This window comes from Oryx dammah, unplaced genomic scaffold (genome assembly GCF_014754425.2).
Source record: "Oryx dammah isolate SB20612 unplaced genomic scaffold, SCBI_Odam_1.1 HiC_scaffold_3, whole genome shotgun sequence".
Classification (NCBI taxonomy): Eukaryota; Metazoa; Chordata; class Mammalia; order Artiodactyla; family Bovidae; genus Oryx; species Oryx dammah.
This window is the reverse complement of record NW_024070187.1, coordinates 110,054,833-110,071,384: the sequence shown is the minus strand read 5'-3', so window position 1 is coordinate 110,071,384 and position 16,552 is coordinate 110,054,833. Positions and strand designations below refer to the sequence as shown.

General features: G+C 46.9%; 1 protein-coding gene across 4 annotated transcripts in view; it reads left to right on the top strand.

The window, feature by feature from the left end:
- The first annotated feature begins 534 nt into the window (after positions 1-534).
- The window catches only part of PROM1 (prominin 1), a 142,492-nt gene continuing 126,474 nt past the window's right edge, over positions 535-16,552 (top strand). For 3 of the 4 annotated variants that reach the window (XM_040237564.1, XM_040237563.1, XM_040237559.1), the window contains exons 1-2: positions 4,059-4,243; positions 5,148-5,268. The gene's annotated coding sequence lies outside the window, so the exon portion shown is untranslated. Of the gene's footprint in view, positions 623-4,058; positions 4,244-5,147; positions 5,269-16,552 lie in introns of those variants that run through there. The other variant, XM_040237560.1, reaches the window with a different exon arrangement.

Below are 16,552 nucleotides of genomic sequence, written 5' to 3'. Positions count from 1 at the left end.
ACAACATTGTAAACCAATTGTCCTCCAATTAAAAATAAATTTTAAAAAATAAAAAAATAAAATTGGAAACAAATTTTAAAAAATAATAAAATCCTTTGGCAGTTGTGACTGCTTTCATGAGACCCTGCTTATTGTTTAATTCCCTGTGAGTTGTGAGCAAGAGGCAGGAGGAGAGAGCCTTTCTGGAGCATTCCTGGGCCTCCCCCCTGCAGACTGCTCGCCATCTCTGTTCATCTTGCAGGTGGATGGTAGGGCGAGGGCAGGGGCGTCAGCAGGCTTTGTGCTCCTGATCCCAGGTCACTGTGGGAGACTCTCAGATGAAAACCGTCTATTTCTGTGTGGGTCCCGAGAAAAGAAGCCATCAGTCAAGGCTCAAGGAAGGGTTTTGTTTTCTCTGTCTCTACATAATAGTCCAGCTTCACTACATGCCCTGGCATGCACTGGATGTCGCCCGGGGCGATGGCCACACCCAGGCCCCGGCCACATGGGGTCCAGGGCAGCAGGACAAAGGCTAGAGCTGCCAACCTCCGAACAGCCTGGGCCACAGTGTGTGCAAGCGTGGCACACGCCGTGTCCTCCAGGGGTACAGCCAAGCCAGCAGCGGGCGGCCGGGAACCTGCAGGTCAGTCAGGGACAGCCAGGGGCTGGCAGGCAGGGCAGAGGGGCCGGCGGGGGCCCCAGGGTGAACGAGAAGTCCCGGGAAGGACTTCTCCTGGGAGCCTGGAAGACGGGAGATTGGGGTAGAAACAAACAGGGGAGTCCTTCCTAAGTACTGAGTCGCTTGGGACAAACGTGTTGACCAACCCAACATTTACTAAACTCAATGTTATCTCTGCAATAATCGTATTATTCAAGCTCATGTGAGATAGGGACTGTTCAGATATTATGGGCTGGCGCTCTGCCCCAGACTCTGGGGCAGATGGCAGCAAGCAGACCCCAGGTCTCTGTTCTCAGGAGCTCCCCTTCTACTGGAAAGAGCAGACAGGAAAGAACTAGACAGGTTAGGTATCTGAGATGACAGGTGCCCCAAAGAGAACCGCAGCCACATTGATGGGGAGCCTTGAGAATGGCTGAGACCCCAGGGGGAGGATGCAGCCAACGCGCAGCCTTCGGGCAGTGTGCTGGGGCCTGGGGGCCACAGGGAGGCTGGATCTGGCTGGGGGGGCGGGGGGGCAGATCATCAGAGGCCACCCTGGGCACTTTCCAAGCTGTTCTGAGTCCAGGTTGAGGTGGCGACCCTCAGGGACTTCTGAGCAAAGCTAGGGCAGGATCTGGCTTCCAGGGTGAAAGTCTGGCTCCCCTGGGTGGAGAAATAGACCATGGTGGTGGGAAAGAGAGAAGGCAGGAGCGCCTCACTTACCGATGAAGAGTCAGGGGCCCGGGAAGGGCCTTCAGCATCTGATGGCTCCATGAGGGTCCGGCATCCTTGAGTGACTTCCCTTCGCGTTTAGAGGTAGGGCACATGCGCGGAGGCGAGCCCAAGCAATCTCCCTCCCCTCCCATCACAGTTCCCCCACTCCTCCGTCACTTTCTAGTTTTCTTTCTTGACTCCTCAAAAGGCCTGAGTCAGGAGTTCAGGTGGGCACCTGGCTCTGCCGCATTTAGTCCTGATACCTGCAGTACGCTCAGCTCACCTGGTCAAATCCTCGTCGTCTTTCACATCCTGAACTATCTTTTCTTAGGGAAGTCATTTCATGCCCCGTCCACTTTGGTGGCATTGCTCACCTTCAGGGGTCCCTGCCTTTTGGTAATCTCCCCTCCAGGCCGTGGAACACCCATGGCCTTCTCACTTTCCACTCATCAGCCCTTCAGCTGGGCCCATGATGATCTGGCAGATGACATGGACCCCTGCTCATCAGTACTTTGTGAGTTCAGTAAAGCACTTGCCCAAGATCACACAGCTAATACACAGGAAGATCAGGATTCAAGCTTCTGACTCCAACTTCCTTGTAACCTCAGGACTTGGACTCTCGTCTTGGTTTAGCCGAGGACCTGAGTGCTTCTCACTTATTTATTTATTTATTCTTGGGTGCGCTGCCTCTTTGTTGCTGTATGCAGGCTTTCTCGAGTTGCAGGAGCAAGGGCTATTTTCGTTGTAGAACACAGGCTGTAGCGCACAGGAGCTCAGTGGTTGGGGCACACGGGCCTAGTTGCCCTGAGGCATGTGGAATCCTCCCAGACCAGGGATCAAACCCACGTCTCCTGCATTGGCAGGTGGATTCTTAACCACTGGACCACCCGGGAAGTCTGTGGGTGCTTCTTAAGCATAAGGTGCTTCCCAGCCTTATTCTGACCTGTAGAATCACAGCTCCAAGACCGACTTGGGACTCTGGTTCTGTCTGTTAATGTAATCAAGAACCCCAGGTTCTTATTACCAAGTGTACTTTTGAAACACATTACGATGGGGCTCCTTCCCAGAGGAGGTTCCTAAAAGAAAAAAATCAAGGAGAAAGTGAAAACAAGATTCCAGGAACTAGTTCAATTGTAACTGCAGTTCCTCCTCAAACGTCGTCTGTCTTTTACAAAAGGAAACTGCAACTGAAGCTTAATATTTATTTATGTGAATTATTCGGGGGGCCTAACGGAAGGTTCCTGAGTTTCCACTAAGAGTGTAATTTCCTGGAAAACTCTAAATGGCACTGCCCGATGAGCTTTGACCAAGTTTGAATTAAGGAACACTTGAAAAGAACACCATGAAAGGGGCTGGGGGAAAATCCCTGAAGACTCTGAAAGAAGGGACAGAAGACCAGAGAGGTTCACCAAGCTCTCTGGAGGCACACAGCTGGCAGGTGGTACAAGGGGAATCAGACCCAGCTCCCAGTACCCTGGCTGGTATTTTTCCATCTGAATGATGAGAGTGTGCCAGGGCAATGTGGGTTCTGCACAGAAACAGAGATGCTCACACTTTAGAGGGAAGGTGTCCTGTAAACACCACATCAGTGACAACCCACTCTAAAAATAGTACATGGCACACACTAGGCAGTCAGTGGATAGTGGTTAGCTGATTGCCTGACCCCAGCCTCTTATCGCCTGGAAACTGAACTCTTTGCACTACTTCATTCTTTGCCTTGTTGGATTAAGTCTGTGCAACTCAAGTTCCCACTAGTCAAATGAAAACATGGTTGATGATTTTGAAAAATAATTACTGTGGAATCAAGGGAGGCAGACTGATCATCACTCTGCCATCTCCTTACTTCTCAGAACCTCAGTTTCCTCATCTGGAACAAGGGGATGATGTCTCCCTCATGGTAGTGTTAGTGACAATTCAGTGAGATACTGCACAACCCCAGGAAAAGAGTCAGTCAGCATTTTGGTCAATGAAAATGGACAAATGAATGATGGAGGAAGTGGTTTGTTCTGCCTCAAATTTGGAATTTATCCTCCCTCCTCCCAACCTCTTGCTCTATTAAGTGTGCAGCAGCTATAGTCAGATGTTTCCTGAGTGAAAAGTCAGTGGTTGGAGTGAGAATGTCAGTCCAAATACACTCTACTAATAAAGGCAGCAATGAATGACAAATAAAAAAAGCCCCCACAGGACCCACCACCTTTCATCAAATGTGATATATTGGCATTTAGTTATGAAGATGTTTGGTTACAAGTAATAGAAAAAAATGAAAGTAAGTAGCATAAATCTTATAGAGATGTTTGCCGCTCATAATCACGGTGGTGGAAGGAAGGCAGTGTGGGCTGGAGTAATTTTCCACTGCTCCTTTCATGTCTGCTGTATGTGGCATCCAGTCTCAAGGTAAACTCATGGCCCAACATGGCTGTTGGAGCTCCAGCCATCAGTCAAATTCTGGCCAGCAGGTAGGAGGAAGTGGTGAAGAACTACCATCTCTTTTTGTGATGGTTCATTCAATGTTGTCACCCTGACTGGCCACAGGTGCCCAGTTTAAACACTGTTTCTGGGTGTCTTTGTGAGAGTGTTTCCTGATAGGATTTGCATTTGAATGAGTGGCTTTAGTGAATTAGATCACCCTTCCCAAAGAGGTAGGGCATTGTCCAACCTATTGAGGGTTTGAATGGAACAAAAGGTTGAGTAAGAAGAGATTTCCCCCTCTTCTTTTTTCCTGCTTGAGCTGGGACATTTCATTTAATCTCCTCTTGTCTGGGGACTGGGATTTACTTTATCAGCTTCCCTGGTCCTCAGGCATTCAGACTCAGACTGAATTATACCACCGACTTCCCTGGGGCTCCAGCTTGCTGTGGGGAGATCGAGGAGCTCCTCAGCCTCCAAAGTCACGTGAGCCAATCTGTAGTAATAAATCTCCGAATAGATCTCCTGTTCAGCTGTTTCTCTGGAGAACCCTCCTAATACGCCTTCTAAGGACATTTCCGAGAACTGCCTACTCCACTCTAGCTTCATTCTGCTTGACCATAATTTAGTGAAATGGGCCACACCTAGCTCCGAGAAAGGCTGGGAAATGTGCTCTTCCCTGGAGGAGGTGTGGGTCACTGCTTTTCTGACGTCTCTGTGAGTGAAACAAGATGGGGAGATGGATGCTAGTGGACAAGGGGCAGTTACCACCAGTCACATTCTTATTTGTGTGCTGCTCGACTACTTGTCTAGTTCTGGACTGCTCTTTCTTTCTCTTTGAAATTTATTTTTTTGGCCTTGCCGTGTAGCTTGTAGGATTAGTTTCCCAACCAGGTATCAAACTGATGCGCCCTGTAGTAGGAGTCCAGAATCCTCACCACCGGACCACCAGGGAATGCCCACTTCAGGGCTTTCCCTAGGCCAATTCTAAATGTTGAGGTGGGGTGGGATAGATGCTTTTTTTCTTAAATGAAGATCTTATTTAGTAACCCAACATATGTAACTGACACCTGGACATGTGCTCCCCTTGAAATAAGGGTAGGACCTGGACCCTGTCCTGTTCTAGGGCTCCCTGCCCCAGAGTTAGAGAACCACACTCAGAGCGGAAGTCCTTTGAGAAAAGGCTGGTGATGGAGGAGTAAATGGGCTTTTATCAGGTAGCAGCTGTTTCAGATACACGTCCTGGTGGTGCCGTTTGTTTTGCAAAGCTTGATGCCCACACCTCTCCAGCCTCAACACTCCTTCCGGAAGCAGGGCTAATCTTACTACACTATTCCTAATCATAACCTTCTGGTCTGAGCTTCTGCAGTGTTCTCTCTTCTCCCACCAGGGGCTGGAAGCAAAGATCCTTGAGCTCAGGATCTGGAACCCTCTGTCCCATCTTCCAGTGGCCCCCCTAGCTGCAGTCTCCTGAATCCCGCGTGGCTCCTGGTGCCTGTCTCAAGGACCACGTGAGTTTCTGCAAAGAAGGGAGCGAGGTAGGTCTGAGCCTTGGTGTGTGAAAGAGGGTGGTACGGGGGGCTTTGCCAGCCCTGGGGACACTGGCTGTAGGCACCACTGGGGCATTTGGGAGGCGGGTAAAGTGAGGGGCGGGGGAATGGCAACCCGCTCCAGTATTCTTGCCTGGAGAATCCCATGGATAGAAGAGCCTTGCAAGCCCCAGTCCACGGGGTTGCAAAGAGTGGGACACGACTGAGCGACTAACACTTCATAGTGGGCGGCAGGGTGCCTGAGAAGGCAAACCTTGTGAAGGGGGGCCTGAAGGGGCAAAAAGATCCAGGTTTATTTGGGTCTCCTTGGAGCTTAGTGGGGGAATTCTTTGGACCGACCCTCAGTGATAGGGGACTAGGACCATGGTCCCCAACCTTTGTGGCACCAGGGAGCCGTTTCATGGGAGACAGTTTTTTCCCATGGACTGGGGATGGGGGGGTGGTTGGGATAATTCAAGTGCATTGCATTTATTGTGCACTTTATCTCTATTATTATTATATCAGCTCCGCCTCAGATCGTCAGGCTTCGGATCCCAGAGGTTGCGGACTCCTGAGCTAGTCTTGAGAATCATTTCCCTGCATGCTCTCTGGGGAGTCTTTTAGCCTTCCACATTATGGCCCAGATTTGGGGATGAGGCCATACCCCCCTGATTGAAGTGGTACCCCTGGAGCTCCACATTTTGCAGACCTTGTAGCAATTTGGAGGTGATGGTGGCTAGGGTGTTGGTGTCCTGTGATAAGCTCTGTCTGCAGAGGCAGGAGAGGGTCTTCCCCAAGTGGTTTTGTGGTCGTGGGTGTTAGAGCACCAGCTGAAGACGTGTCAGGTTCTGAGTGGTAGGGGGCGGCAGGGGACAGACACGTTTGGTTTGTGCGTGTGTGAGCTCAGTCATGTCTGACTCTTTGTGACTTCATGGACCATAGATCCCGCTGGCTTCTCTGTCCATGGAATTCTCCAGGCTAGAATACTGGAGTGGGTTGCCTTCAGGGGATCTTCCCAATGTGGGGATGGAACCCATATCTCTTGAGTCTCTTGCATTGGCAGGCAGGTTCTTTACCACTGCACCACCTGAGAAGCCAGTCCTTTGAGGACTCCCCAAAATACCTCACTAGTACTCTAAAAGGCATCTAATTTTCTGCCTAGGTAGGTAGAGGGGGCAGGGCTTGGAGACTCCTCACTGGGACATAAGCGTAAATGAGACTTTACTTTGTAGACCTAGGATGCTAAGGCCAACAGATGTTAGCTACATATAATAATTGCACTTCTTGCCAGCAAATGGAAGGAAACAACACAAGGAGCGATTAAATCTCATGGATGTTCCAAAGGCCAGACCCCTTCAACAGAGAGGAAAGAGCCAGAATCCTAATTAGGACACCAAGGCCCTCATGAGCCAGCTTCTCAGCACCCACCCTGGGTGGCCTCTGGTCGGGCTCCTCTCTCCCACTCTACACACCCTCCTGGTCCCCAGCTCTCCTTCTGGAGTGATGTACCGAAAACTAGTGTCATCCTTTCACTCCTCTACTTTATAACACTGACGACTCCTCCATTGCCTGCAGAGTGGTCCAAATGCCTTAGCATGGTTGGTGTGTGAACCCCTTCAAAGCCTGACCCTCCCAGCCCCCTGCTCTAGTCTCATCTCTCACCCCTCATTTTCTCCAAATTGTATGTTCTAGACACTTTGCAGTCTAGCCCTACAATATCACTGACTGAATCTGAGTGTTATCAAACCCAAGTTCAGTCCCTGAAACATGGTGAAGCCAGACATACTGAAACATCAGCGTTTGGAGCAGAAAAAGCTTTATTGCCAGGGCCAAGCAAGGAGAGTGGGCGGCTCATGTTCAAGTAGCCCGAACTCCTTGATGGTTTTGCAGGAAGAGTTTTTATAAGCAGAATTTGCAGGGAGGGCTGCAAGGTGTGTGACCTTCCTCTGATTGGTTGGTGCTGAGGTTGCAGGGTGGTGTTTCAGGAATCTCAGTCATCAGCTTCCTGATTCCAGTTAGAAGGGTCCACGTGCTTTTGCTCAGCCTGAAGTTACCATTCCCCACCTGGACTCCTACTGAAGAACTCAGAGATACGTGTTCAGATTGTTCTGTACACCCCTTCAGGAAGAGCCAGGTCCCTGTTCTACTGCCGTGCCATTGTTTCTTGACCGCCTTTCCTCTGTGTCTGCATTATCTCACTCCCCTGATTAGTAACTGTTTGGATTTGCCCTTTGGAACTCAGGGAAGCTGTAGGAGGCTGGAGCCTTTTTGCTGCAAATAAGAAACAGAAAAGTTTTGGGTCTTTGCTTCCAGTCTGAAGGTTTCTGTGTGTTCCCCTGGTAAGCACTTCCAGCTGGGAGGCAGAAGGTGGGGTATTGAAACAAATCACCCCACGTACATATCTGTTCAGGTCCACTTTCCCTCCTGGAAGGAACACTCTAGAAAGGAAAGGACTGTCACCTGCTGTGTTCCTGCCACCCAGTACCTCCTGGCACATAGTGGCTGCCCCAAATTTTTTTGTTTGATTTGCTTGTATAATACCTGCTTCCTATGATCATTTTAAACAGGAAATGAAATATTGAGAGTCATGGTTACCTTAATAAATGGTTGGGCTGCCGAGGTGGTGCTTGTGGTAAAGAACCGCCTGCCAATGCAGGAGACATAATAGACACGGGTTCAATCCCCGGGTTGGGAAGATCCCCTGGAGGAGGGCATGGCACCGCACTCCAGCATTCTTGCCTGGGAAACCCCACGGACAGAGGAGCCTGGCGGGCTACAGTCCACAGGGTCACAGAGTCGGACACGACTGAAGCGACTTAGCACACGTGCTGTTCTTACTGCTGGAAAAAATAGTACAGCCTGAGGTTGGAGCCTCAGTTTCCTTCTCTGGAAAATGGGGATAACGTTGTCCTCGCAGGAGGGTTTAATTAAATAAAGGAATGTATGGAAAGCGCTTGGCTCGATTCTTGAACAGACAGACAGTAGATGGTCATCAAATGGCAGCAGCTAGCAAACTGTCCCATGGATGTAATCGCCTGTCTCCCTGCATGCTCACTGTTACTTGATGTCAAGGAAAAAATTAACCAGTAGTCAATCTAAGAAAGAAATGGAAAATTTTACTCATAGCAAACTGAGGATCATAACCCAGGAGACGTCAGTCTCTCAGAGAGCTCTGAGAACTACTCCAAAGAGATGAAGGGGGTGACCACCCACTATACACATGACTTTGGTGAAAGGAGTTTGTGCAGTGAATCACCCATCTCATAGAAGGTTGCTGCTGGCCTTGAGGGATAATCATCTTAACGGATGGTGTTAGAGCTTCTCTAAGAATGGGGAGATGCAAGAATCCAGGCTCATGAAATACTCCTCTTGAAAGTATCTGAGTGCAGGAAGGCCCAGTTTTCCCAGAACACACAGCATCTCATTCTGATCGTTGTCCTGGATGTCTAGCGGGTGCACTGCAGGTCAGGTCAGCCACTGCAGCAGCTAATGGCTCAATTGTTATGGACAGAGTGACAGACAACTTTCTTTATTTTATAATCGCTTCCCTTTTGGTCCTAATTGCAACCAAGGTTTGGGAGGCATTTTGTGACCAGTTTGTCCCACGGTGCCGGGAATCCTCATACCCAGGTCAGGCAAGGCTTTTGTTGACAGGCCACTGAGTGTGCTATCACTGGACTGAACCCTGTTAATGATAAGCAAGGGCTGTCAGGACGGCCGAGTGGTCTAAGGCACCAGACTCAAGCTAGAACAATAAGCAAAAGCCTCTGGACCGCCTGCCTCACTGCTCTGTTAGGGTCCAGGAGATGGTTCTCTCTTGCTGCTTCTTCCCCATACCTAGACAGACAGTATTACAGTCACTCATCTTATAGAACTCTATATTTGGTCAATCGTTTCAAGTCACCTAATCATCATTAATTTAATCTGAGGCTCAGTCACATATAACGCAAGAAGCAATAGTCTCATAAAATGGTCAGAAGACAAGGAATGTAGCTGGGGACGTTAACGGCGTGTTGCCGCCAGTCAGAATGGCTGCTATCCAAAAGTCTACAAGCAATAAACACTGGAGAGGGTGTGGAGAAAAGGGAACCCTCTTACACTGTTGGTGGGAATGCAAACTAGTACAGCCTCTATGGAGAACAGTGTGGAGATTTCTTAAAAAACTGGAAATAGAACTGCCATATGACCCAGCAATTCCACTGCTGGGCATACACACCGAGGAAACCAGAATTGAAAGGGACACGTGTATCCCAATGCTCATCACAGCACTGTTTATAATAGCCAGGACATGGAAGCAACCTAGATGTCCATCAGCAGACGAATGGATAAGAAAGCTGTGATACATATAGACAATGGAGTATTACTCAGCCATTAAAAATAATACATTTGAATCAGTTCTAATGAGGTGGATGAAACTGGAGCCTATTATACAGAGTGAAGTAAGCCAGAAAGAAAAATACCAATACAGTATACTAACGCAAATATATGGAATTTAGAAAGATGGTAATGATAACTTTGTATGTGAGACAGCAAAAGAGACACAGATGTATAGAATAGACTTTTGGACTCTGTGGGAGAGGGCGAGGGTGGGATGGTTTGGGAGAATGGATTGCCAGTCCAGGTTCGATGCATGATACAGGGTGCTTGGGGCTGGTGCCCTGGGATGATCCAGAGAGATGGGATGGAGAGGGAGGTGGGAAGGGGGTTCAGGATAGGGAACACATGTACACCCGTGGCAGAATCATGTCAGTGTACAGCAAAACCAATACAATATTGTAAAGTAATTAGCCTCCAAAAATAAATAAATAGAAAAAAAAAATAATGGCGTGTTGCATGAGAACTCACTCGTGTCTGACTCTTTGCAACTCCAGGGACTGTAGCCCGCCAGGCTCTTCTGTCCATGGGATTTCCCAGGCAATAATACTGGAGTGGGTTGCCATGCCCTCCTCCAGGGGATCTTCCTGACCCAGAGATTGTAATCGAGAAAGGTTATTTTTGAATTTGTACTGGATCTGCTTCTGTGACTTTAACCCTCATCTTGCTACTTTTGTTATTGTCCGTGTATGTAATGGCCTGCCTCAGGGAGATAACTGTATGCAATGGCCTACCTCAGGGAGATAACTGTGTATGTAATGGCCAACCTGTGAAGGACTCTAAGGAAGTGAAAGTAGCATATCGCCCTGCCTGAGACTTGCTGTTGTAGGGACATTTGTAAGGACTGTATAGTCTTTTTATCTTGTTGCCTCACCTCCCACTAAATCTAGTCCCTTAAAAAAAAAAAAACCAAAAAAAAAAAAAAAAAAAAAACCCTGGCATCCAGGCCCCACAGGATGGTTATTTTGAGGTGCTAGCCTGCCATCTTCTTGGTCAGCTGGCTCCCAAATAAAGGCCCTTTCTTTTCTCAACACCTTGTCTCAGATTTATTGGCCTGTTGTGTGATGAGCAGAGTGAGCTTGGACTGGGTAATGGGACCAAACCCACATGTCTTATTTCTCCTGCATTGGATATTCTTTACTACTGAGCCACCTATGAAGCCTCCTTTTAGGGCATAAGTGAATATTTAAGTGTAAACTTCCATCTGGTATAGTCCACTATCTCCCCAGGTCATCTGGCCAGTCTGTTGGCAGCAGTCACTATCTCAATGGGAAATATGTTGGCATTGTGAATAAAGTTCACTGACGATCTCTGCATGTACAAGGTGAGAGTGGGCCTTCCTGAACCCTTATAGGGTTGAGGCAGGATTGTTACCTTCTAAGGAATTACTTGGCTGGAGCCAGTAGGAGAAAAATAGATCTTCATGGTTGAGCAAGTCTGGTTAAAACATAATGTAGGTTCTGATGCACACCAGAGGGGAGGCAGGAGCCCAGATGGCAGGAAAAAAAGCTTTAAATTTTTCTTACCTTGCCTTAAAATGTGAATTTCTGTCTCTTCACTACCTTTGTCTTCTTGATGAACTTAGGTTGTTGTTCAGTCACTAAGTCATGCCTGACTCTTTGTAACCCAACAGACTGCAGCAAGCCAGGCTCGCACGTGTCCCTCACTGTCTCCCAGAGCTTACTCAGGATGCTGTCTGTCTCATCCTCTGCTTGGCCCCTTCTCTTGCCGTCAACCTTTCCCAGCATCAGGGTCTTCCAAGGAATCAGCTCTTCACATCAGGTGGCTGAAGTGTTGGAACTTCAGCTTCAGTATCAGTTCTTCTCATGAACATTCAGGGTTAATCTCCTTTAGAACTGACTGGTTTGATCTCCTTGCAGTCCAAGGGACTCTCAAGAGTCTTCTCCAGCACCATTTGAAAGCATCAGTCGGCACACAGCCTTCTTTATGGTCCAAATCTCACATCTATACATGAATACTAGAAAAACCATAACTTTGACTATATTGACTTTTGATGGCATCACCAACTCAACAGACATGAGTTTGAGCAAACTCCAGGAAATGGTCAAGGACAAGGAAGCCTAGCTTGCTGCAGTCCATGGGGTTGCAGAGTCAGACATGACTGATTGATTCAACGGACAGAACAGAACCGTTACAGAGTTGTGATATAACCTAGTCAATAGAACTACAATGAAATACACACCTCTGTCAGTCAGTTCAGTTCAGTTGCTCAGTCGTGTCCAACTCTCTGTGACCCCATGAATCGCAGCACGCCTTACAAATTGTCCATCACCAATTCCTGGAGTTCACTCAGACTCATGTCCATCGAGTCCGTGATGCCATCCAGCCATCTCATCCTCGGTCGTCCCTTTCTCCTCCTGCCCTAAATCCCTCCCAGCATCAGAGTCTTTTCCAATGAGTCAACTCTTCTCATGAGGTGGCCAAAGTACTGGAGTTTCAGCTTTAGCATCATTCCTTCCAAAGAAATCCCAGGGCTGATCTCCTTCAGAATGGATTGGTTGGATCTCCTTGCAGTCCAAGGGACTCTCAAGAGTCTTCTCCAACACCACAGTTCAAAAGCATCAATTCTTTGGCACTCAGCCTTCTTCATAGTCCAACTCTCACATCCATACATGACCACAGGAAAAACCATAGCCTTGACTAGATGGACCTTTGTTGGCAAAGTAATGTCTCTGCTTTTGAATATGCTATCTAGGTTGGTCATAACTTTTCTTCCAAGGAGTAAGCGTCTTTTAATTTCATGGCTGCAGTAATATCCAGTAATTCCCAGAAGGTCCTTTAGATCACATGCGTCACTCCACTGAAAAGATGCCCACTCATCTCCTTGACCCATTTCTGAGTCTTGGACAATTTCTTTTGCATAGCAGAGATCAGACTATATCCAGCTCCTTCAGCCTCTCTGGCTTGGAGCCTTACAAATCGTTAGGATGTTAATACTTGTGGGATAAATATTATGTTATATTTGTGGGATAAATATTTAGCTTGTGGTTCCAACAGCCCTACCCCTCTAGAAACTGAAAATAACTTTGAGGGATAGGGGTGAAAGAAAGGTTGACAGAGAGCTAACAGGAGCAGAATAATTGCCTCCATTCGTTGCCTACTGTGTGCCAGGTATGTTGCACACATCATCTCATTTAATCTTTGTAAAACCTTTATTTCGTAGGTGAGGAGGCTGAGATTCAGAGAGGTCAAGTACTTACTGAAGAGAATACATGGACACGCTTGTTGCTTTGTTGGCTTGTATGTGTCATGCTCTCCTTTGTGAGAGGTTTGGCTCTGGGGGGCCAGGGGTGTCCTTTGTCTCACTCTCTGCTCTGGGTCTTTGCTGAGTCTTGTCCACAGCAGGGGCTGAGTCAACGTTGGTTATGAGCAAGTGAATGAATGAGTGAGTGAGTGAGTGAGTGAGCGAGTGAGTGAATAGAGCAGCAGAGCTGGAGCACATTCCCAGGGATGTTCAGGCTCTACCTCCCAGGCTTTCCCTACAAAACACACCTCAGCTTTTCACTCTGGCATGAGTAGCTGGTTGGGACTATAATTTAACACTTTAATTGCTCAGCCAAAAGTAAATAGGGTTTCAAGTAGCAAAAAAGTGTAGTGGGTTTAAAATAAGTATCTGATGATAGCTTAGGTAGCCAAGGGTGAAGCAGAATAGAATTTTGAAGAGAATGCTTTTTTTAGAAAGTCTCACAATGAGGGAAATATGCTAGGAAATAAGAGGAAAAGACAAGGTTTGATAAACGACTTTCTTCATAAGTTTTGAAACGATTATGTGTGATTCAGCGTGTAAAATATAAAACTTCCCCACAACTGTCCCTGACACAGGGTGACTGACTTTTTGTAAGTATATTTTGGGTCAGAGTAACTAGAATATCCAGCTGCTAATGAGGAACTGTATTACTGAACTCAGATTCAGCTGCTTTTTGCTCAAGAATCTAGGGTTTTCCCAGCAGTACAGTGGATGAGAATCTGCTTACCAATATAGGTGACATGGGTGCAGTCCCTGGTCTGGGGGGATTCCACACGCAACTAAGCCTGTGTTCCACAGCCCCTGAGCCCGCGTGCTGCAGCTGGTGAAGCTCATATGCCCTGCAGCCTGGGTTCTACCAAGAAGCTACGGCAGTGAGAAGCGTGCACACCATAGCTAGAGAGTAGCCCCTATTCTCGGAAACTACAGCAAAGCCCTTGCAGCAACAAGACCCAGCAGAGCCAATGAAGAAAAATAAACACATAAATAAAATTTAAGAAAAGAATCTCTTAGGAAAGAAGAATACAATACTGAGCGACGAATGTTGGGTGAAAGGAAAGACAGATTTGTTGAGGAAGCCTGAAGTCCTGGGGAGAAGGTGGACTCACACCCCAAAGACCTACCTCCCAATTCCCCAGGTTTTGCTCAGAGTCTGAATAGGGAAAAGAAGAAGGGGCTGTGTGCTGAGTTGGGGGGAACCTTCTATTTGCAGAAATGATTGTCTTGATCACATGATTCCAAGTAGCCGTCAGGTCTTCCTTGCTGTGGAAACATTACCTGAGCCATAAAGTGTGAAAGTGTTAGTCTTTCTGTTGTGTCCAACTCTTTGCGACCCCATGGACTGTAGCCCACTAGGCTCCTCTGTCCATGGAATTCTCCAGGCAAGAACACTGGAGTGGATTGCCATTTCCTTTTCCGGGAGATCTTCCTGACCCAGGGATCGAACCTAGGTCTTCCACGTTGCAGGCAGATTCTTTACTCTCTGAGCCAAATCTGGTTATCTTGGAGGGCTCTGCAGGATCCAGCTAGGTTTCACGTGCTGAGTAGATACTACTGAATGAATGAATATATGAATGAATAATATTAATAGATGGTTAATAAGTGCTTTCAGATGCTGATGAAGACAATGCAAATTAGTAATTCTTTAGAGGAAAGTAATAATAGTAATTATTCCCAGATGGGCAAAAGAGTGTGTGCATAGATGTAAGTTGTTTTTTGTTTTTTTTTTTTCTGGTTTGTGGCTGTTTTGCTGCATTCATTGTGTCTTTGTTGATGTGCAAGGGTTTTTCTGGTTGTGGTGAGTGGGGGCTGCTCTCCATGTGCAGTGTGCAGGCGTCTCACTGCAGCGGCTTCTCCTGTTGCAGAGCACAGGCTCTAGGGCATGTGGGCTTCAGTAGATTAGCTCATTGACTCAGTAGTTGTGGCACACGGGCTTAGTTGCCCTGAAGCATGTGGAATCTTTCTGGACCAGGGATCAAACCCATGTCCCTGCATTGTCAAGTGGATTCTGAATCTCTGGGCCACCAGGGAAGTCCTGGATATAAGTTTTGTGTTGCAGAAATTAAAAGTTCCTGGGTGAATCTTGTTGGGGCTATGATAAAAACTGAAAACTAGAGAATCAGAAATTGTGGAATTTTCCTGCCTATTTCCTTCTGCAACCTCTCGATAGCATTTGGCTGGAAAGAACCTTGCCTTCCTCAAGAAAATGAGAGTGAGTATCCTAACACTTTATAATTCTCTCACATTTTGCTGTCTCCTCTTTCTCATACAGTTACTTAGGCAAATTATGACTCCCCATCTGAGTTAGTACTTGTTAAAAATGATGTCAGAGGGAAAGGCAGCCCTAGAGATGAGGCATTTATTCCAAAGTGACCAAAGACAGAATCAGCACATAAAATATAAAACTACTCTACACCTGCCCCATTAAATTGTGACTGAGTTTTCCAAGTTCCCCCCAGGTTTTGTGTTTGGAATCCAGGCTCGGAGACACTATCTTTGGCCTGGCCCCTTCTCTCTCTTTCCTCCTCTTGCTACAAACTGGATTGAAGTTTTTCCTCTCCATCTTTGAACCAGCATGCAATGGGCTTAATGGATGAGTTCCAAGTCTTAGCTGAAGGTTTTCAAAGTTCAAGAATGTATTTCTGACTTTTGGTTATTAAACACCAACAATCCTATTTTTTTTGGAATCTAAGCCCAGAGGCAAGTGGAAAAAAGCAAGATTAACAGGAAATCATGAGGTAAAACATTTATGAGAGAACCCTGCCTTGTGTGAACCCATTCCTTTCAAAACTAGTGGGATTTCTATTAAGAACAATTACTTTCTTCCTCTTTCTGTCTGTCTGTCTCTCTCTCTCCCAGATGATCTTCACACAAATTTCAGTCTTAAGAAGATAAGTCAGTAGATGTTGAGATGATACAGATTTATTTTTCTATAGAGTCATATGCTGCCATATTTGTTAGTCATACAAACAAAATTTTTTTGGAACATAATTACTCATAGAAATTGTCAGGTTAATTAGAATAATATACTCATTAACCTATTTTGTTTTAGTCTTAGACGCAGAGGAGAATATTTAGTTCTTCATAAGGACCATCTTGCCAAAGATCAAGGATTGTTGAGTGACCAGGGGTTGTGAAGTGACAATAAATGCTATGTCAGTCAACACTTCATTTCTGATGTTACATAACCCTGACAACTTTTCTTGAAACTTGAGTTCGTTATTGCAGTCCTGCTGTACTTTTTCCTGTTATGGTTCACTCTAAGGCAGCACTGTCCAGCAGACCTGTCTGTGATATTGGAAATGTCCCGTCTGCATGCACTGTCCAAGAGGGTAGCCTCTGGCCTTCTGTGGTCATTGAGTACTGCCGTTGACCAATGAGGAACGTGAAGCGCAGGGGTTTACATGACTTACTAGGGACCACACTAGTTGTTCGTGACTGAATCTGAATGATTCTTTTAGCTCTTTCGAGGGTGACCTGTTGTCTCGTGTTTACATTTTGTCTGGGCAGGAAAAGTGAGGAGCAATTTCAGAAAGGGAGACCTAATTTTTTGCATCTAATGACTCAGTGTGTCTATGGGAACAGCATCACCCTCTCTGGCCTTGCCTATAACAGATGATGTAGAAA